Source organism: Rattus norvegicus, chromosome 15 (assembly GCF_021556685.1).
Source record: "Rattus norvegicus strain SHRSP/BbbUtx chromosome 15, alternate assembly SHRSP_T2T, whole genome shotgun sequence".
In the NCBI taxonomy this organism is placed as follows: Eukaryota; Metazoa; Chordata; class Mammalia; order Rodentia; family Muridae; genus Rattus; species Rattus norvegicus.
The window spans coordinates 106441124-106460773 of record NC_141548.1 but is presented as its reverse complement, the minus strand read 5'-3'; the positions used below and the strand labels follow the sequence as shown (position 1 = coordinate 106460773).

At 37.8% G+C, this 19650-nt stretch overlaps 1 protein-coding gene and 1 non-coding gene across 3 annotated transcripts in view; both read right to left on the bottom strand.

Annotated features, from left to right (window-relative positions):
* The window catches only part of Itgbl1 (integrin subunit beta like 1), a 267862-nt gene that overhangs the window by 211912 nt on the left and 36300 nt on the right, over window positions 1-19650 (bottom strand).
* LOC120097275 (U6atac minor spliceosomal RNA) lies at window positions 2627-2754 on the bottom strand. Its single transcript, XR_015639222.1, has one exon. It is a non-coding gene; the product is annotated as a U6atac minor spliceosomal RNA (small nuclear RNA).

Genomic DNA, 19650 nt, shown 5'->3' with positions numbered 1-19650 from the left:
GGAATCCCTTTTCCCACCACACAGGCCAAGGGGACAGCTTGATTTCACTTTCTACCTCAGCATAACTAACTAATCCACAGAAGTGCAGATGCTTAAAATGGCTTCCATTGTGTATATCCCAGTTCTATGAGTCAAAAGACTCAGCGCAACATAGCTGGGTGCTTTGCTTTGTGGTGGCACCTGGCTACATTCTCACAAGGAGGTTCAGACAGAGAGTGCTTCCTGGCTAAGGCTCTGCCCTCACTTCCTTGTGTCTGTAAGGTTTATAGGACTTTACATCTTCAAATCCAGGAAGAGAAGGAAAGGGTCTCATCTGATTTGCAGACTAATTTCAGGAACAATATGGGGAGTTTTCTCTAAAAATTTAGATCCCACTTAGATCTGCCTTGCTTGGTGCATTCTCTCTTCCAACAAGATTTAAAAAAAATTAAAAAAAAAACTATAGCCAAGTTTACATATAAAGTTGGTAAATATTTTACAGAAAAAATAACTTTTAAGTGTCATGGGAAAATCACAGGCTTAAACATGAAAGTTGTAGTCTTCATAGTGAAATGATAAGGTTAGAGTTCTCACAAACCCCAGGCAGGAAAGTCAAGAAGAACAATGTTCTTATGAGGCAGGTTGGAATTTCAGGAAAAAAGAGAGCCCATGCTTATTCATCTGGGAACTCCTCCCTTGTCACATTTCCTGGGAAAATTGCCAAAGATACAGAGAAAAGAGTTTGGTGTAAAGATGTTGGAAATTGGGAATAAACTGAGTATAAAACACGTGTCATCCGACAATGTAACAATGTTCATCAAAACTGTAAAAGTTTAAAAGTGCTAGGTACTACTGATATTGTCATAAAAAAACACAAAACCAGTGTGGAATTTTAATTCTAGTAGAAGAGAGGGTGCAAGAAACTAATTATGGATTACCAGAACTATCACAAAGAGAGTTAGCATGTTTCGATGGTCAGGTTTATAAGTAAGTTTATTAAGAAATATTTGTTTTAATTTTAATATTTTAGTTATGTATTTTTGTCTATGAGTGAAAATGCCCAGAATCCAGAAGTGAGCACTGTATTCCTTGGAGCTACAGGTTGTGAATCACCTGATGTGCGTGTTGGGAACTGTAGCTGAGTACTTTGCAAGAGCAGCAAGAATTCCCAATCACTCAGCCATTTATCAAGTCCCAGAAATAACTTCTGTGCTTAGACTTGAAGCATGTCAGTAAGTCAGTTATGAGCCTGTGGGGACAACCTCTGATCAGAGGAAACACAAATATAGGAAATACCCAGGAAAGAGTTCTAAATGCTGAAAATGCCAGTCCCCAAACTCCTTTGCAAGAAGCAGTCCAGGAAATTTGCATATGGTAAAAATTCAGAATAACCACGGGATCAAAGTGGGCTTTTTCCTATAGGCTCATTCCTAAAATCATTTCTTTTAACTGTGCTAATGACTTCCATGAGTTCAGTATGTTGATCCTGTTTTAAAACATTAGCTAGAAGCAATTATTAATAGTTGTAGTTAATGGTAGCTACATAAAAATTCCTATAATGACTACAAAAGCAAAGTGAAAGAACTAATATATTCTTTTTAAAAGATAAAATGCATTTGTTATTCTATCACAAATTTCTCTACTTTGAAATATATAGGATTATTTTTTATAATTATCAAAAGTAAAATGTTCACTAAGATATACCATTTTGAAGTATAATAAGAAAGAACAATTATTTGTTCAACACAATCATAAAGTTATAATCATTTATTTGAAAGTAAGTTATCTGTTCACAAATGTTCTATGTGTACAATCTGTAAAGCAGAGTCCTCCTTGTTGCAGTTCAAGCAGAGAAAAGATATTGTCTTCTTTTTCTTCAGGAACTTCTGTGGTAAAGGTGGAGAATAATTAAGTAGGTCAAATTTCACAATGGACAAATGAGAAGCCATGGTCTCCCCATCCCTAAAGACTTTACTTTGTGTTATATAGAAAGACTTTACTGTGGAGAGTCGTGGAGAGAGAATGAGCTTCAGTCTAGTCCCTCTTCAGTGATCTTTGCTTCTTTTGATTCTTTGCTTTTTTACTTCCCCTTGGTGTTGTGGGAAGACCTTCCCACTGAGGTCCTACTTGCCACTCCTGTGGAGGAAAGCTTTTCTTACACTTACATCTTCAAAACCACTCTCTGCTTTACTAATGACTCCTTAAAATCCATAGTCCTTAAAAACTGGAAGCATTTTACTTTTTCATGTTCTACTGGATAGTCAGTTCAGAGTCAGAGCCCCAGGAGACAAGAATCCTGAATGTTCCAAGTGTCAAAGGATATCAAATGCAAGACAAAAGAAAAAAAGAAAACGATATCTTTTTGCTGAAGCAAATCTGATCTCTGTTAATATTTCCCAAGCACTTCCTCCAAGGTCAAAACTGCTTCTGCCTTAGAAATGCTCTGTATAGCCTGAAGGTCAAAGATAAGTGGTCCGTGTGAGAGCCAGCCTGGGCCACATCCAGGCACTGCCTGAACATTGTTGTGTTTGCTCGTTTATGCACCTCTTCTTACTTCACTCTGAATATTTAAAACATCTTGCTCATATCTCAGTACCTTTTTGTATATAGTCTTTCACAATTACAGTGGGAAGGGTGGGGTTGTAGTTCAGAACACTGGTCTAGCATCCGCAAGGTTTGATCCCCAACATCGATCGTATGCGTGTTGTTAGGCCCAAGGGCCTCCTTCCATCCTTGTCAAGGGGAGTGCTAACCTTCTCTTCTTTCATACAACACGATTCCCAACATTGAAAGAAAAAACATTACATTCAAAACCCTATTGCTAGACACACATACACAACTAGAAATTTATCCTATAATAAAGAAGATTGATTAATTAGCTCATTATGATTGACACTTTATCTATAACCATTTTGTTTAACAGTTCCCTTCTTTTCAGTGACACACGTACAATGAAAAAGAGAACGCTTTGTCTCCTGGAAGTTTGTCCTGAATTAAGACAAGTCTAAAATTCTGCACATCTGGGTCACCTTGTTTAGCTCAGCAGTTCATTGTCACACTTTAGGACATCTGAAGTGTTAAAAAACATGCATAGAACCAGTGGAAGGGGAAGCCCTGGGTCCTGCTAAGACTGAACCCCCAGTGAACTAGACTGTTGGGGGGAGGGCGGCAATGGGGGGAGGGTTGGGAGGGGAACACACATAAGGAAGGGGAGGGGGGAGGGGGATGTTTGCCCGGAAACCGGGAAAGGGAATAACACTCGAAATGTATATAAGAAATACTGAAGTTAATAAAAAAAAATCTAGCTTCAAAAAAAAAAAAAAAAAAACCATGCATAGATTAGTTCCACATTGAGCACATTGCAGTAGGCATCAAAAGAATATTCACTTGGTGAGAAATCCCACCTTCAGTGGCCACAGAGTCTCTTGCTAGTAGATCTGTTTCTCATAACACTGCAGTATTGCTGTGGCTTAGTGGCCTGAGCAGGTCTGTAATCCACATGCCTACTTCCATCAAGTCCATGTTCGCTTCTGTTGTTAGTTGGTTTCCTTAGAATAGAAAACCTGCTTCCTGAAACTACCCAATCCAGTTGACTGGGGGTCCATTCAACCAGTGCTATATTTGCTTTGTGAGCATTCAAAGGCATACAAACATGGATATAGTCAAATGCTAACTTTTCTTCTTTCAGTACCAGGAAAACACAAAGCTGATTAGAGAAAAATTCTTAAACGCTCTCAGTTTTTGATGTCATTGTTCGTCATCAATGCATGCCCAACTGAAGTGGAAACTTCTGGTTTCCTTGAAAAGTCAGTTAGATCAAAGAACGTTTTGCTGAAGCAGACACAGGTGAAAGGATGCATAATGTTAAGAAGAACCCAACATATAGTAGAATACTCTGGATGGTAGTAGTATGACTTGCCATTTCTTAACGGACATTATTTGTCATGACTTCATAGAAAGAAACATACCAAATATCTTCTCATGGTCTTCTGGCAGTTTCTTGCCAGTTCTTCAGACTTGGGCCAATTTGCAGAGTGATGTCAGCTGATACAGGCTCATGTGGACGTTTGCTTAGAAAGACTCACATGGCAATTTGCTGAGGCAACACCATGGAAAGACACATGATGTTTGTAGGGAGTATAAATAGTACTCAATGGACAGTGGTGGGGCTTGCATAGCTAGCTTTGCAATGCTTCCTTGGTCTTGATTCTTTGCTGATCTTCTCTTCATTGAGAGAGGATCCTTACTGGTCCTGGTTACTCCCACTGACTTATGACAATTCAGTGGTGGCCTGGCAGTTTCTGCTGGGTCATGCCACAGATGCTGATTTGGTTTGCTTTCCTGACATTACTGAACTGGACTGCTGGTATATTTGTGAAGTATTTGCTAGTGGATCAAGCTGCCGCTGCTGATTCCTATGAAATAAACTGCTGATTTCCTGACAACACAGATTGGATTTGCCCCCAAAGAACAATTTCTAAATAAGTTCACTTCCCCTCATATTCTAATAAGCTTTCTTTTCCACTATCTCTGGTGGGCATTCGGCTAGAAGGGAGGTTAAAGCATTTAAGAACCCTTATTAAAAGTAGGTTTTGAAAAACCAAAACACCACCCCATGCCAAGTGCCTGGCAAATATTAAACCACCTGGGGAATTTGTTTATTGATTATGTTGCTCCTGTTAATCCTCTCATCTCTCTAGCTAGACAAGTCAAATCCTGTTAAGGGTATCCAGGACCAAGGTATCACCCTTCTTTCAAAACTTTCATTGCATCCTACACTATAGACCCATTTGCTTACTTTTATCTCATTAGACCATGACCACAAACTCTTTAAGGGTACAGATATCAAGTACACAATAGGTACTTAAGGAATGATAGTAAAATGGGAGCAGAAAAGTCAAATAAGTACACACTTCTACAACAAGGATCTTCCTGTTCAAATGCCTTTCACAGAGACACAAAGACCCTTTTAGACAATTCTACTGACAGTCCATTTCATGGTACAGAAACCCCATTAAGGGTTTTGTGTGTGTGTGTGTGTGTGTGTGTGTGTGTGTGTGTGTGTGTGTGTGATGCATTCGCTGTTAATCTTGGCCTTTTGTGAAGGTTTCAGCTTTAAATGTTTATAATAAATAAGTAGGTAAGCTTGGGAATGAATGACATCTTAGAGCACAGCATGGACATCCCAAATGCCCCAGCATTAAACACTTCATGGAGAGATGACCCACTGAACACTCTCTTTTACCCTCACCTTCTTCCACTTAGGTAGAATTATCTCTAATTGTGCAAAAAGGCTCTGAGGTACTTTTCCCTCCTCTGGCATTATGTGAGGATGTCGTTTTCTCTCAGTTTAGTGGATATGCCTTAGAAGATTCTGGCAGGTCTATTTTCTCCCTAAAACAGGCAAGACAGAAGGAGCAACAACCAAGGCAAAAGAGTCAGTCAGTCATTTGCCAGGTACTGTTTCAGCTCCTTTCAAGTACAGTACAAAAAGCTTTTAGATAATATGGGATTGTCACAGGATATGCTTAGACATATGAATCTGAAAGGCTTGCTGCCAAGTCTCAGGATCTGAGCACCATCGCTGGTACCCACAATATGGAAGGAGAGAACTGACTCCTGCACATAGTCTTCTAACCTTCACATGTGGGTCCTGCCACAGATTTGTTCCTACACAAACATATGCATGGACACACAAAATAAATGCAAGTATTAATGTGTTAATTGTGAGCATGAGTACTATGAAGGGAAATTGTACTTTGATGAAGATATTTATGAAAATTCGTAGAGCATTTGTTTTACTATTAAGTCATGCTGTCCTGCCTGCGGGTGAAATTACAGCATACACTTTTTACCTTATTTAATCTGCAAAGCAAATATGAATTGCAGGATGCAGAGACTTGAGTTACATTCTAACCCCTCACTGGGTTATAACTCTTTCAAAGGACACAACTCCTTTTCCATCCACTTTGCATGTCTAAAACTATGCATAAAACAGGAGAGATGAAGATCAATAATAAAGGTTAGATTTTAGAAACATAATCTATCCTAATCACGAGGTGTCTGATAAACCTCCTAGGCATATATCTTATAAGCTAATTGTAATCTAAAAAGTATTATAGTATTTTGCAAAATAATATTTATTGCATAGTCTTATTTGGTAATTTCTCCTATCATTTACAGGTTAATGGGAGCGGCCATATTTTATCATGCACTGTGAGAGCCAAAGTTATGTTTTAAGCTTTAATTACTGTTTTAAGAGATCCATAAAACAAAAATGTCTCCAACCTTTACAGACATTTGCAAAGCCCTTTGCAGAAGGACAATTACTTCCTGAAGTGCTGGAGGCCATTGTGTATAGAAGATAATAAGCCATGTTTTTGATCCTCTAAAGAAATTTGTTTGAGCCAACTGCACCAGATGTGCTTGATCAAATGTAGGTGTTAGGTACGGAAGCAGAAAATTCTTCAGGATATATAGTTGTCCTTGATTGGACCTAGTAGAAAAGATGATGGCCTTATGGGTTTGTCTTTTAAAGCCTCTGCAAAATGTGAGTCGTCGCCATTTTCTGGGAACCCAGGAATGTAGCTGGCCAGAGTCCATCATACTGGCCAGTATTTAATCAAAGTCTGTTTTAAATTTGACTCAAAATTGTGTTGGTGGCCTTATTCTCACATGGTAAAATTAAAAGTAACCCATCAGTTTTCAGATCACATTAGCATGAAATAACCCCCTAGGATTAGAGAATTTACAGATTCACATACTCCAGTCTAACCTGTCTTCTTCCAGTGATCACAGACCCTTACCTTATCACACACTGCCCTTTGTTGGCACCCATACAGGCTCTTCTATCATTTGAAAGAAGACAATCTCAGCTCTGTTGTTAATCACGTCATTAACTTTAGTTGCTGTGGCTGAGGAAAGATTCTTTACTTCCAGGGAATATAGATGCCTCAAAGAAACTAATGCTCTCAATTTTAGTAACTATTTATTTTAGAATTCAGGATCGCCTACCCCAGGGGTTGTGTTGAAGACCATTCAGAGTTGTCCATCAGTGTCATGTTCAAAGGCAGGCATGGTATTAACCAAGATGGATATTGTGCAGATCTAGCCCATGGGTGAGGTCCTGATTTACCCAGCCATCCTTCTTTGTCCTTAGCCTGAAGGTAGGACTGTGCTTTGTTTTGCTTTGTTATTTCAGAATGCTTTGTCCTGTCACCCTAAAGAGGATTCTTCGCTCTTATTTTTGTCACCATTTTTTCCACAGGTACAAGATGTTTGATGTGGCCATTCAGATTAGCTCTTCAGTCATCACTGTGATTTCAAATAGCCTTAAGAAAGCTTCCTGTGTTCACTATTCAGATGAATATTTAGATATCTGGATAAAATGTGCAACTAGATGTATTGGTTGGTTTTATTTGTCAATTTGACACACTCCGGAATTATCTAAGAAGAGAGTCTTGCAGGGGTGGGGAGTGCCTAGACCATGCTTGGCTTATGACCATGTCTTTGAGAAATTGTCTTGATTATATGAATTAATGTGGAAAGACCCAGCATAAAAGTAGACTGCATCATTACCTGGTTTCCATTCTGAACTCTATAAGAATGGAGATTGAAAGCTAAGCAGGAGACATTCCTGCATTAATTTCTCTCTCCTCTTGCCTGGATGTGATGTGACTACTTGTTTCAAGTTCCTCCATTGGCTTTCTGATGATGATGAACTGTAACCCCAGAATGTGAACTAAAGTAAACTCTTTTGACCTTAGGTTGTTTTATGCAGGAATATTTATCGACGCAACAGAAATGAAAGTAAAATGCCAGATTTCTTTGGCTGTGCCATATTCTGCCTAAATCCTAATTTTAACCTTTCTCACAACAGAAAGACCTAAAGGACTTTTAAATTGATTGTCTTGCTTTTTTTTTTTACCTAATATGACCTCTGATTGATGAGACAAACAACTTAATTCAACTTTTGCACATGTGAACAAACAACTATCAGGTTAGGGCCGTCTTAATGGCTACACATGAAATGAGCTCCCAGGAGCACTGTATTTGAATTAGTTAGAAGCCACAGCTGTAAATTTGAAGGTGTTGTGGGGAAAGACGGACAAAAAATACAATTTATCTTTCAAATTCTTTCTTCTCTCTGAGGAAATGACTAGTGTAGAAAAGAAACATACTAAATCATTTCCCCTCTTATCTCAATTAGTACTAGCCTTTAAGCAGTCATAAAAGAACCGAGGGAATTGCAGCCTTTCAGATTATTAACTAATAGCATTTCTACTGTGCTTTTCTACAGTGTATTCACAAAAGAAAAACATTGTGGAAACAAAGACGTATTTGTTTACATGCATGTCTTTCCTAATTACCAACATAAGACATAAAACATTACAAATTCTTAGTGAAAATCTATTTAATTGGTAAATATATAAACAAGTTCTATCTGGGCCCTGACTATCAAAACATCCATAGAACAGAAATTGTAGAGAATGAATCAGTAAGGACAAGATTCAAATTTATTTAGAATGATGCCTTGTTAATTAAGATTTAATTATAATTGTGTCAGATGCAAGAGGAAAGACTAGTCTAGGCTAATCACTCTCAAATGCTTGCCAAGTAAGTGAATTAAATAATGAATTAAAAACAAATAACCAGACAATGAATACTTTGATGGACAAAGTTAGGGTCAGCCCTTTGGAAGGGCTCGGCACAGACTTCAATTTCTTAGCCCTGATGTACACAAAAGAGAGTTCGACATTGGTACTATTTGAACTTATTGTTATAAACCCAGACCCCCCAATCAATATTTGATTTAGCAATACAACCTTTTAGAGAATTAGATATATATGTGCTTAACACTAAAAATTATTAATTATTTTAAATCTTTGAATACAAAATTCTAAACTTTCATAAAACACTAGGTTTTAAAACATTGCACTTATGCATACAATGCCCATTTGATCCTAAATCTCTGAGCTCTTGGAGGGAATAAGGTATAGTCTCATGGTGGTTTGTTTGCATCCCTCTGAATTTCACTGATGAAATCCATTCCAGGTTCTCCTTTCTGACTCTATCAGGGAAATGAATATATTTAGGGTATGAATGTATTGGATTACTTCTTCAGGTCTTTTATCTTTAAGGCATGAGATTTATAAATATTAATAAGGATTTACATTAGGATGCTTATTGGGCACCAAATGTTGTACCTGCTATAGTTTGTTTACTACTGGTCCAAAAATTTATCCACCAGGACAGACTTTGAAGAAATCTGGACTTTATGGGAGCACAGTGACCATTCAACATATAATATTTGAAAGAAGCTGATTTCACTGGCCCATAGAGAATTTTAAGATATATCAATCAAATAATATCTATTGTTGAGAAACTATAAGAGCTATCATGGGACATGAAATCATACTTTACTATGGCTTGTCCTCTGGGTAATATCAAGTATATATATGAATGATTTCATTTTGGTCCACTGAAGCCAATATATTTCTAATGAGAATGTTATCACTGGACCACTGAACTCTTAGTGGAAAAGCTCTCCCTAGAAATAGAATCACTTGAAGAGTGAAGGGTACAGCATAGCTGTGCATGTTAGGTCACGGAGATCTAAGGAAGAAGCCTACAGCATAAATTGTCATCAGTAGGGACAGATCACTGTCTGACAATATCCTGCCACTCTGTAAGGGAGCTGTAGGGAACTGCAATTCAGGGAATCTTCAATGACTGGGCCACCACATAAAGACCAAAAATCATGAGAGAATTCCCTGCCATTTGTTCATGTTGTCCTTCCTTTCTCCAGGCTAAAAAACACTTTAAATTATTCAAATTCTCCCAGGGACAAAAATTGGGACTTTTGGCCATATAGGGACAAACCTAGGACATCAGAGATTAAATTGAGCCAAGGAACAGGAGTCAGAAATTAAAATCAAGTCAAAACCAAACAAATACTTCCAAACAAACAAGCAGAGCCCTCTACTCGCTTGCACAACAGAGCAAGAGACGTGACATAAGACATGGTATAAGAGTGACAATAGCTAAGAGATAGATATTTGTGTGTGTGTATGTGTTGTTGTATATGTGTTTATGTGCTCTTCATGGGTACATGTGGAGTCTAATAATTGATGTCAAATGTCTTCTTCCATAGTTCTCCACCATGGTTTTTGAGACATGTTCTATCAGTGAACCTAGAATTCACAAATTCAATTAGGCTGGATAGACAGGATCTTTCTGTCTCTGGGGATCTTTCTGTCTCTGTCCATCTAGCAACAGGAATACGAATGCATGCTGTTATACTAACATGGATGCTAGAAATCTAAACTCACATCCTCAATATCGCACTGTTATTCTACCGAATGAATAATCTTCCCATCGCACAAACATAAAATTTTGCTGTTAAGAAATGACATGCCACTTTATTTATTGTCAAGAGAAAGTTGGAAAAATAATGAAGTTAGGTACATTGCCTGGGACTCCAGTGGGTAATAAAATTGGAGTAAAATTCTAAGCTTGATGCCATTTGTCCTAGAAGGGTTTAAGACATTTCAACTAGATATTCAAGATGATGCTGATAGATGCTATTCACAAAGAACTTAGACTATGTAGCAAAAGAGTTTTTTTATTATTATTCAATCAGAAAAAAAACTGTTTGAAGACTATAAAATGGTATTTCCTACTAAGATGCCTCTAGTACTCTAGTCATGATTGTCAAGTTGGCAGATTAGAGAAGTCATGTACAAGACAAACTTAATGAGGATATTTGTGAGGGTATACAGAAGAAATTAAAGTTATATATTAAGTGAAATGTAAAGTCCCACTTTAGATGTGGGTGGTAGCATTCCACAGTCTAGATTTCCAGAGTGAATTTACAGAGAGAAAATGAGTAGAGCATAAACATCCACTTCTTGACTATAGACACAATGTGAGCACCCTTATACTACTGTTGCAATACCATCCAGTCCTGATGGATTGTAGACTCCAGCCAGATAAAACTAAGCTCTTCATTCCTTACACTTCTTTTCTTAAGTAATTTGGTCACAGAAATGAGAAATGTCTCATACAATGTCTCTGTGCACCCACGGCCTACTTACATATAAATTAGTATAGGTATTCACCAACCTAATGTTGTATATGAGATGTATTTTTTACAGGTGGATAAATATGTTCCAGTTATTCCTACTTCTGAAAAATTCAGAGGCTTAATTAAAGATTGTTAAATTTGATGTGATTTGGAAGAATCATAATCTCACAAGTATTTTCTAGCATTTGGTTAATATTCAAAAAGAACATTGAGTTCCCTAGAAGAGAAGATTCACTCAAATATAACGATAGAGCATAATAAGCCTCCCTGACAAAGAGCAACATGACATTTTTAACATAGTGGTACTTTAATTGCATCCCTACAAAGGACGATTTTGTTTCCAACACTGTTCAGCAGGATTTATCCCACATTAATCTCAGTGTGATAAGAAAGGAACCCAGTGGAAAATGCCCATAATCAGGAATAATATTTTTTTTAAAAAATACTTTGTGACATAACTTCCTGGACTTTGACTAGCTGAAATAGACAATGGACAAAAATAATCCTAATATAAGGCATCATACAGAGGATATTTTGAATATGTAGGGGATGGGTTGCAAGACCTCCTCACCTGAAAATATAAAGGCCCACAGATATGCTGTTTGTATATAATGTGTGAATACTGTCCTGTACATTTTTCTTTTTATTGCATATTTTATTTATTTACATTTCAAATGTTATCCTTGTTCCCAGTTTCCCCTCTGGAAACTACCTATCATCTCCCTCTCCCCCTGATTCTATGAAGGGTGTACCCCCACCCACCGAATCCCTCCTGCCTTCCTGCCTTGGCATTTCCCCGCACTGGGGAATCTAGCCTTCACAGGACCAAGGGCTTCTCCTCCAACTGATGACCAATAAGACCATCCTCTGCTGCACATGCAGCTGGAGCCATCAGTCCCACCGTGTGTACTCTTTGTTTGATGGTTTAGTCCTTGGGAACTCTGGGGTGTCTGGTTGGTTGATATTGTTGTTCTTCCTATAGAGTCGCAAACCCCTTCAGCTACTTCAGTCCTTTTTCTAACTCCTCCATTGGGGACCCTGTTCTCATTTCAGTGGTTGGCTGCCAGCATTTGCCTCTGTATTTGTCAGGCTCTAGCAGAGCCTCTCAGGAGAAAGCTATATCAGGCTCCTATCAGCGTGCACTTCTTGACATCTGAAATAGTGTCTGGGTTTGGTGACTGTATGTGGGATGGATCCCCAGGTGGGGCAGTCTCTGGATCACATTTCCTTCAGTCTCTGACCTGAACTTTGTCTTCCTATTTCCTCCTGTGAGTATTTTGTTCCACCTTCTAAGAAGGACTGAAGCATCCACACTTTGGTCTTCCTTCTTCTTGAGCCTCATGTGGTGTGTAAATTGTACCTTGGATATTCTGAGCTTTGGGGCTAATATTCACTTATTAGTGAGTGCATACCATGTGTGTCCTTTTGTGATTGGGTTGCTTTACTCAGAATGATATTTTATAGTTCCATCCATTTGCCTAAGAATTTCATGAAGTTATTATTTTTAATAGCTGAGTAGTACTCCATTGTGTAGATGTACCACATTTTCTGTATCCATTCCTCTGTTGAAGGGCATCTGTGTCCTTTCCAGCTTCTGGCTATTATAAATAAGGCTGCTTTGAACATAGTGGAGCATGGGTCCTTTTTATATGCTGTAGCATCTTTTGGGTATATGCCCAGGAGTGGAATAGCTGGATCCTCAGGTAGTGCAATGTCCAATTTTCTGAGGAACCTCCAGACTGATTTCCAGAATGGTTGTACCAGTCTGCAATCCCACCAACAATGGAGGAGTGTTCCTCTTTTCCCACATCCTCATCAGCATCTGCTGTCACCTGAGTTTTTGATCTTAACCATTCTCACTGGTGTGAGGTGAAATCTCAGGGTTATTTTGATTTTCATTTCCCTGATGACTAAGGACATTGAACATTTCTTTAGGTGTTTCACGGCCATTTGATATTCCTCAGTTGAGAATTCTTTATTTAGCTCTGTACTCCAATTTTAATAGGGTTATTTGATCCTCTGGAATTTAACTTCCTGCGTTCTTTGTATAAATTGGATATTAGCCCTCCATCAGATGTAGGATTGGTAAAGACCTTTTGCCAATTTGTTGGTTGCCCTTTTGTCCTAATGACAGTGTCCTTAGCCTTACAGAATCTTTGCAATTTTATGAGGTCTCATTTGTCAAGTGTTGATCTTAGAGCATAAGCCATTTCTACTCTGTTCAGGAAATTTTCCCCAGTGCCCATGTATTTGAGGCACTTCCCCACTTTTTCTTCTATTAGTTTCAGTGTATCTGGTTTTATGTAAAGATCCTTGATCCACTTGGTCTTGAGCTTTGTACAAAGAGATAAGAATGGATCGATTGGCATTTTTCTACATGCTGACCACCAACTGAATCAGCACCATTTGTCATTTGTTGAAAATGCTGTCTTTTTTCCACTGGATGGTTTTAGCTCCTTTGTCAAAAATTAAGTGACTATAAGTGTGTGAGTTCATTTCTGGGTCTTCAATTCCATTGATCTACCTGTCTTTCTCTGTACCAATACCATACAGTTTGTTTTGTTTTGTTTTGGGTTTTTTTGTTGTTGTTGTTGTTCTTTTTTTTTTTTTAATATCATGATTGCTCTGTAAGACAGCTTGAGGTCAGGGATGGTGATCCCCCCAGAAGTTCTTTTATTGTTTAGAATAGTTTTAGCTATCAGAGACTTTTTGTTATTCTAAATGAATTTGAAAAATGCTCTTTCTAACTCTATGAAGAATTGAGTTGGAATTTTGATGGGAGTTGCATTGAATCTGTAGATTGCTTTTGGCAAGATGGCCATTTTTACAATATTAATCCTGCTAATCCATGAGCGTGAGAGATCTTTCCATCTTCTGAGATCTTCTTCAATTTCTTTCTTCAAAGACTTGAACTTATTGTCATACAGATCTTTCACTTGCTTGGTTAGAGTCACACCAAAGTATTTTATATTATTTGTGACTATTGTGAAGGGTGTTGTTTCCCTAATTTCTTTCTCAGACTGTTTATCATTTGAGTAGAGGAAACTTATCTGTTTGAGTTAATTTTATATCCAGCCACATTGCTGAAGTTGTTTATCAGGTTTAGGAGTTCTCTGGCATCCTGTACACTTCAATTATTTTCAGATTATGTACAATAGAAATGTAACATAAATGCTATGAATTTAGTTGTTCTGTGTGTTTCATAGGACTAATGACAAGTACAAGGGAATGTACGTATTAGCACAAAGTTATTATTTCTTTTCTAACCTATCTGAAGTGGTTAGGTATGTAACTTATGAATAAATGGAGGGTTAATTGTACTGAGAACACAGAGAATGTGGGAGATAAGGGTGACAGTTTCCCTAAGGCACACTGGTGCTGTAGAGCAGTACTGCAGACTATAGAGACAGTAGAAGATGGGTGACAGCTGTGACCACGATTTTGATCCAACTAGTAACCAAGTCAAGAAACCAAACAGAGAGGAAGAGGGGTGTGAAGTGTCAAATGAAGGAAACTGAAGCTGGAAAAGTCTGCTCCAGACCTCCTGTTCTTTCTCAGGAGCAATCAGGAAGCACAGTCATCCAAGCCATAACCTACACCCTGTTCCTTTTGTATTTTTTCTCTTTTCCACTAATTATTATTATTATTATTATTATTATTATTATTATTATTATTATTTAGACATAAAATGTTTTTCATTTCCAAGTCAGAATCATCAAGCATTACCCTCTATGGGGTTATCTGATTACTAGTGAAAATAAAGTGCCAAAGTCTGTTCATTTCTAAGTGCCCACAAAAAGAGGACAGGGAAGACATGAGGAATGATTTGCCCTAGCCAAAAGTGGCAACTTTATACTTCTCCTGTTCCTTTTATCCTGTTCCAAAATTGAGCCCAGGGAGTACTACAGTGGAAGTTAGAGAAGGAAAATTATCTTAATGAGAAATATTTGGATGTTACCACATAGTCTCCTTTCTCTTGGAGCAAACAAATGGTCTGTAATACTTTCTGCAGTCAGAACTGCAACCATCTAAATTGCTGGTGCAATATATTCTACACCAAATATGTCTTTAAAGTTAATGTATATTTGCGCATGAGACAGAGCTTGGCAGAGTTAAGCAGAACAATGGGAACATAAAAGCAGTTGTCTAACCATGGCTGAGATAAAGTTCTCATCCACAAAGTGAATATATGGTGAAGGCAGATGTGTGAAGCTCTTTATAACAGGTATTCATGTGTATTAATTATTTTTTGTTGTTATTATAAAACACCATGACAAAGACAACTTAAGAGACAGGAATTTTTTTGGCTTAAGGTTCCAGAGGGTTAAGAGTCCATCATGACGGGATAGAGGCCTGGCAATAATTAGAAGGCATGGTGGCAGGAACAGGAAGCTGAGAGATCACATCTTTAACCACAAGCATGAGGCAGATAGTAAACAAGAAGTGGTATAAGGCTATACATCTCAAAATCCATCACCAGTAATATACTTCCTCCAGAAAGGCTGTGACCACTTCCCTAAACAGTGCCACCAACTGGGGACCAAGTGTTCAGGTGCATTTATCTATAAGGGACATTTCTTATTCAAACCACCATACCAGGGAACACTTTATGAAATCACAAAGACAGCCAGGTAGCACTAGAGAAGAGCAACTAGAAATCAATAAGGAACCCCCTAAATATAACTGGTCTTGCAACTAATTTAACAGATTAGAGGTTCAATGAGCTGACTTACAGAACACACTCGTGTTTCGCAGTGCATGCTTAATTACCTTTGTAAATTTAATGCTAAGTGAAGTTTTACCCTGCATTAACTAATTCTTTCATTTGTTTTAAAATCCTGAAGCCTTATTGAGCCAAACAAAATCTTTTGAAACTAAAGCAACGCGTTGTAGATTTCTAGGCATATCACACACATGGTAGTGCTGCCTTCCAAAAGTCCTAAGCAGTCAAATCAATCTGTGGAAAGAGTTTCACACCTATATGAAACTATATGCAATAAAGTTATTGTAATACATAGTTCAATGGGAAAATATGTCAAAATTTCTACCCTGAAACACGTCATTGTATAAGATTATTCTAATATTTTTCGATATTAATTTTGATCTAATAAATTTTGACATAGGAACTTGGGTCAGCCGCTGGGGTTTCAAAGGAAATGTAAGTTGACAGTGGAGACAGCTCCCGAAGAAACTGTACAAAATCACAGTAGAGAGCCTTTCTCTTTTACAAAATTAGAAGGAAAGAAGAAGTGTCAAATGTGTTGAATTCCTGCATTCCAAGAGTCTCCATTCATCAGACTGACTGGACTGGAAAATCTTACAAACTGAAACCTTAGAAGAGTCTCAGGACATACCTATGATTGGAAAAGTGCTGGCCAGGAGCTGGCATCAAAATCTCCCCACATCTCCTTGGAAACTGTCAAAGTGTTCAACCCCACAGAAGGAATATTTGCATTTGAGTCTGACAGTGGGGGAATTTTGTACTTACCCAGAAGGAAAACACATTTCATCTGAATTCCCTAGAATAAAGGGGGATCAATGCTATTTGTCTCATTGGCCTCTCAGCCTTAAACTAAATTTCCAGGTAATTTCTAGAGACTACTCGGTCACATAGATTAATTTCCCTTAAGGAGAGCTTCACAGTCACTCAGAAAGTAGAGATGCAATGAGCATCTAACTCCTGGGAAAAGGTATCAGACCACTCTAGAAATTGAGCCCTTATTTACAGAAATTCAACATGGCTCATTTAGGTTCATACACATTAAACAAATTCAGCTTGTCTTTCTGAATTCACTCTTTCCTTACCTTGCCGAACTAGAGAGAACTTTTGGATGTTCAGTGTTTTCCTATATGAAAAAGTCCATATATGGCTTGCCTACAGCTTCCTATATGTCTAAGCCTAGCAGCACACAAAGAGTTTACATGTGATTGTGTATTTTAAGGATAAAGTCAGTAAAGGGGGAAAGAAAAAAATTTCTCTATCTAAAACTGTATCTCCTGCTACCTATGCCATTGAAATTAATTCTCTAAATTTGGTTGTCAGATATAGGGCATATAAAGCATTGAAGAATCAAGTAAGAAATAACACAATCCAACGGCCAGATGCTGTGAGCAGAAATAAGAAGTAATTATTGTCAGGTCAGATCACTACAGAATCAGTTGACCGCAAGTCTGGCTTCTCCTATCTCATAAGAAAATCTGTGGCCTTTTTGTCTTTTGTCTCACATAAGAGTCTACTGTCAGGAAAGTAGTTCCATAACCTGTCTTGCTGTGGAATTGGCCCTCAGCTATGCTCCCTAACCTGCCTGGTTCCTGGACTCCCTTGAACCATAAGCTGGGTGCTGGATATCTAAACCATACCTGCCTATAAGCTCTTGGTTTATAGATCCTATTTTCTTAATATCCCAATTCTTGTCTCAGGAGTTTTTTAAGGATGTCTTTGTTCTAGGCACCCTCATTAATAATACTATTGCTATGGTAGAGTGTCTTTAAAAGGTCTTTAAGCTACAAACTTGAGCTATACTTAAACACAATGAATATGACCTTACAGGGGATTGTGGGAATCTAGTTTCTGCTTCTCATGTTATATGGCTTGCTGACTATGAAGTATGTGGCTCACCCAATCATATGCTCTGACTATACGTTGTCTGTTGTGGATTTAAAAGCAATGACATCAACCAATCAAAGACTGGAACTCCAACATTATAAGCAATACAAACATTTCTCTTATAAGTTGATAATATCATGTATTTGGTACACTAATTGAAAAAAAGGATGTTCAGGTAAATTGGAATTCATATTCAATATAATAGCATTTATTTTATGGATTTGTTCATATGACCTTGCAATGAGAGAATAATGACAAGAAGGAAGTAGAGGATGCTATTGATAAGAGAATTTAAGCTTTCAAGGGAAAATCAAAGGCCACTGATATTCATTATGGATATTTTGAGGAAAGATCAGTAAGTCATGAAAGACTTAAAATCAAGAACAGACATTAATATCAAGCCACTTTTCACTCATGATTGATTTTCATACAGCAAAGCACAATTATGCATATTGTTAAACAATAAAAAACACAGAACCAGAAGAGACTTCAGAGAACACCTAGCTCAAGGCACTCTTGTTACTGATGAAGTTTCAGAAACGGGAGGCTTCATGTGTGACTTTCTAGTAACCGAAACCATGCTCTAACAGAGTTAATGCAAGCCCTGGCCTCCTGACTGCCATCTTAGAGGGTTGTCCCTACAGACACACTAGTCTACCAGTGAGTTCATCTATCCATGCATGATGAGTTAAATTCCACTCTGAACATATTTTGCTGTTTTGGAGCCTAAATAGGGTTCAAGTCTGATTTCACTGTGTGTTTTCAGTTGGTGACAGATTTCCTCAAGTAATCATAATCTGAGAAATGCAAACTATATAAAGTAGATTGGAAAATATATGTGAGCTAGGAGAAATGGAGTGGACCAAGGAGGTAAGAAGGAATCTGTGTATAGATCAAATGTGGAAATTGAAATTGATGGGTAACAAAGGATATTTTAAAAGCCAATATAAGACAAAGATCTGAAAGTAGCAGTCATATTTTATTATACATTATATAATATAACATATGCTACATAATAGTAATTTTCATTTCAGTGAGTTACATAGAATCCCTGTATTTCTTCAAGTGTGTGGCAAGAAGCAACTTAAAGATGCCATGGTATCTCAATATAGAGACTTGCCAGGATAAAGAAAAACCATGCTCTATTTACCTGCTAAAATGCAAAAGGCTATTTGAGGGAAGGGAACCTCAATTGAGAAAATGCCTCCAAAAAATAGAGCTGTAAGGAAGCTTTGGAGCATTTTCTTAGTGATTGATAGAGGAGGTCCCAGTACACTGTGGGTATTGCCATCTCTAGGTATATAACCATGTACCAGTCAAACAGTATGAACTTGCATATACCTTCCTGGAAGTTCCCAGAAAATTATTTCTTGAGCCTCTTCGGTCTTTTGTCCAAGTGTGCTTTCCTATAAAGTAGGCACCCCACACTAATGTATGATTTGAGACATATCTCAGATCATGTTTGAAAAAAATCTTCCTATTTCTACTTTTGTGAAAGTGTTTGTGAAAGAATTGTTGTACAGTGCCAGTGTGGAGATCTTCCCAGGCAGGGTCTTGGTCCTGGGAGTTAGTTCTCTCAAACCCAGCCTTGAGAGGATGAGATGAGGACAGAATGTTTCCATTCTAAGTTGAACTCTAGGATGAGAGCAGAAAGCATGCCTGTGTTTTTGCTTCTGGGATGGTGTTCTTGATAGTTTTATGTCAACTTGACATGAGCTAAAGTCATCTGAGAGAAGGGAATCTCAATTGAGAAAATGCCTCTAAAAGAGAGAGCTGTTAGGGACAAAGTTAGGGACATTCTCTTAATGATTGATAGAGGAGGTCCCAGTCCAATGTGGGTATTGCCATCCCTAGGGTGCTGGTTCTATGTTCTATAAGAAAGCAGAGTGAGATTTTGGTGATTTTTAAAACTTGATTATTTTCAATATAATGAATTACTTTGCTTGTTGTCTTAATGACTAAAAATTATGCTTCAAAT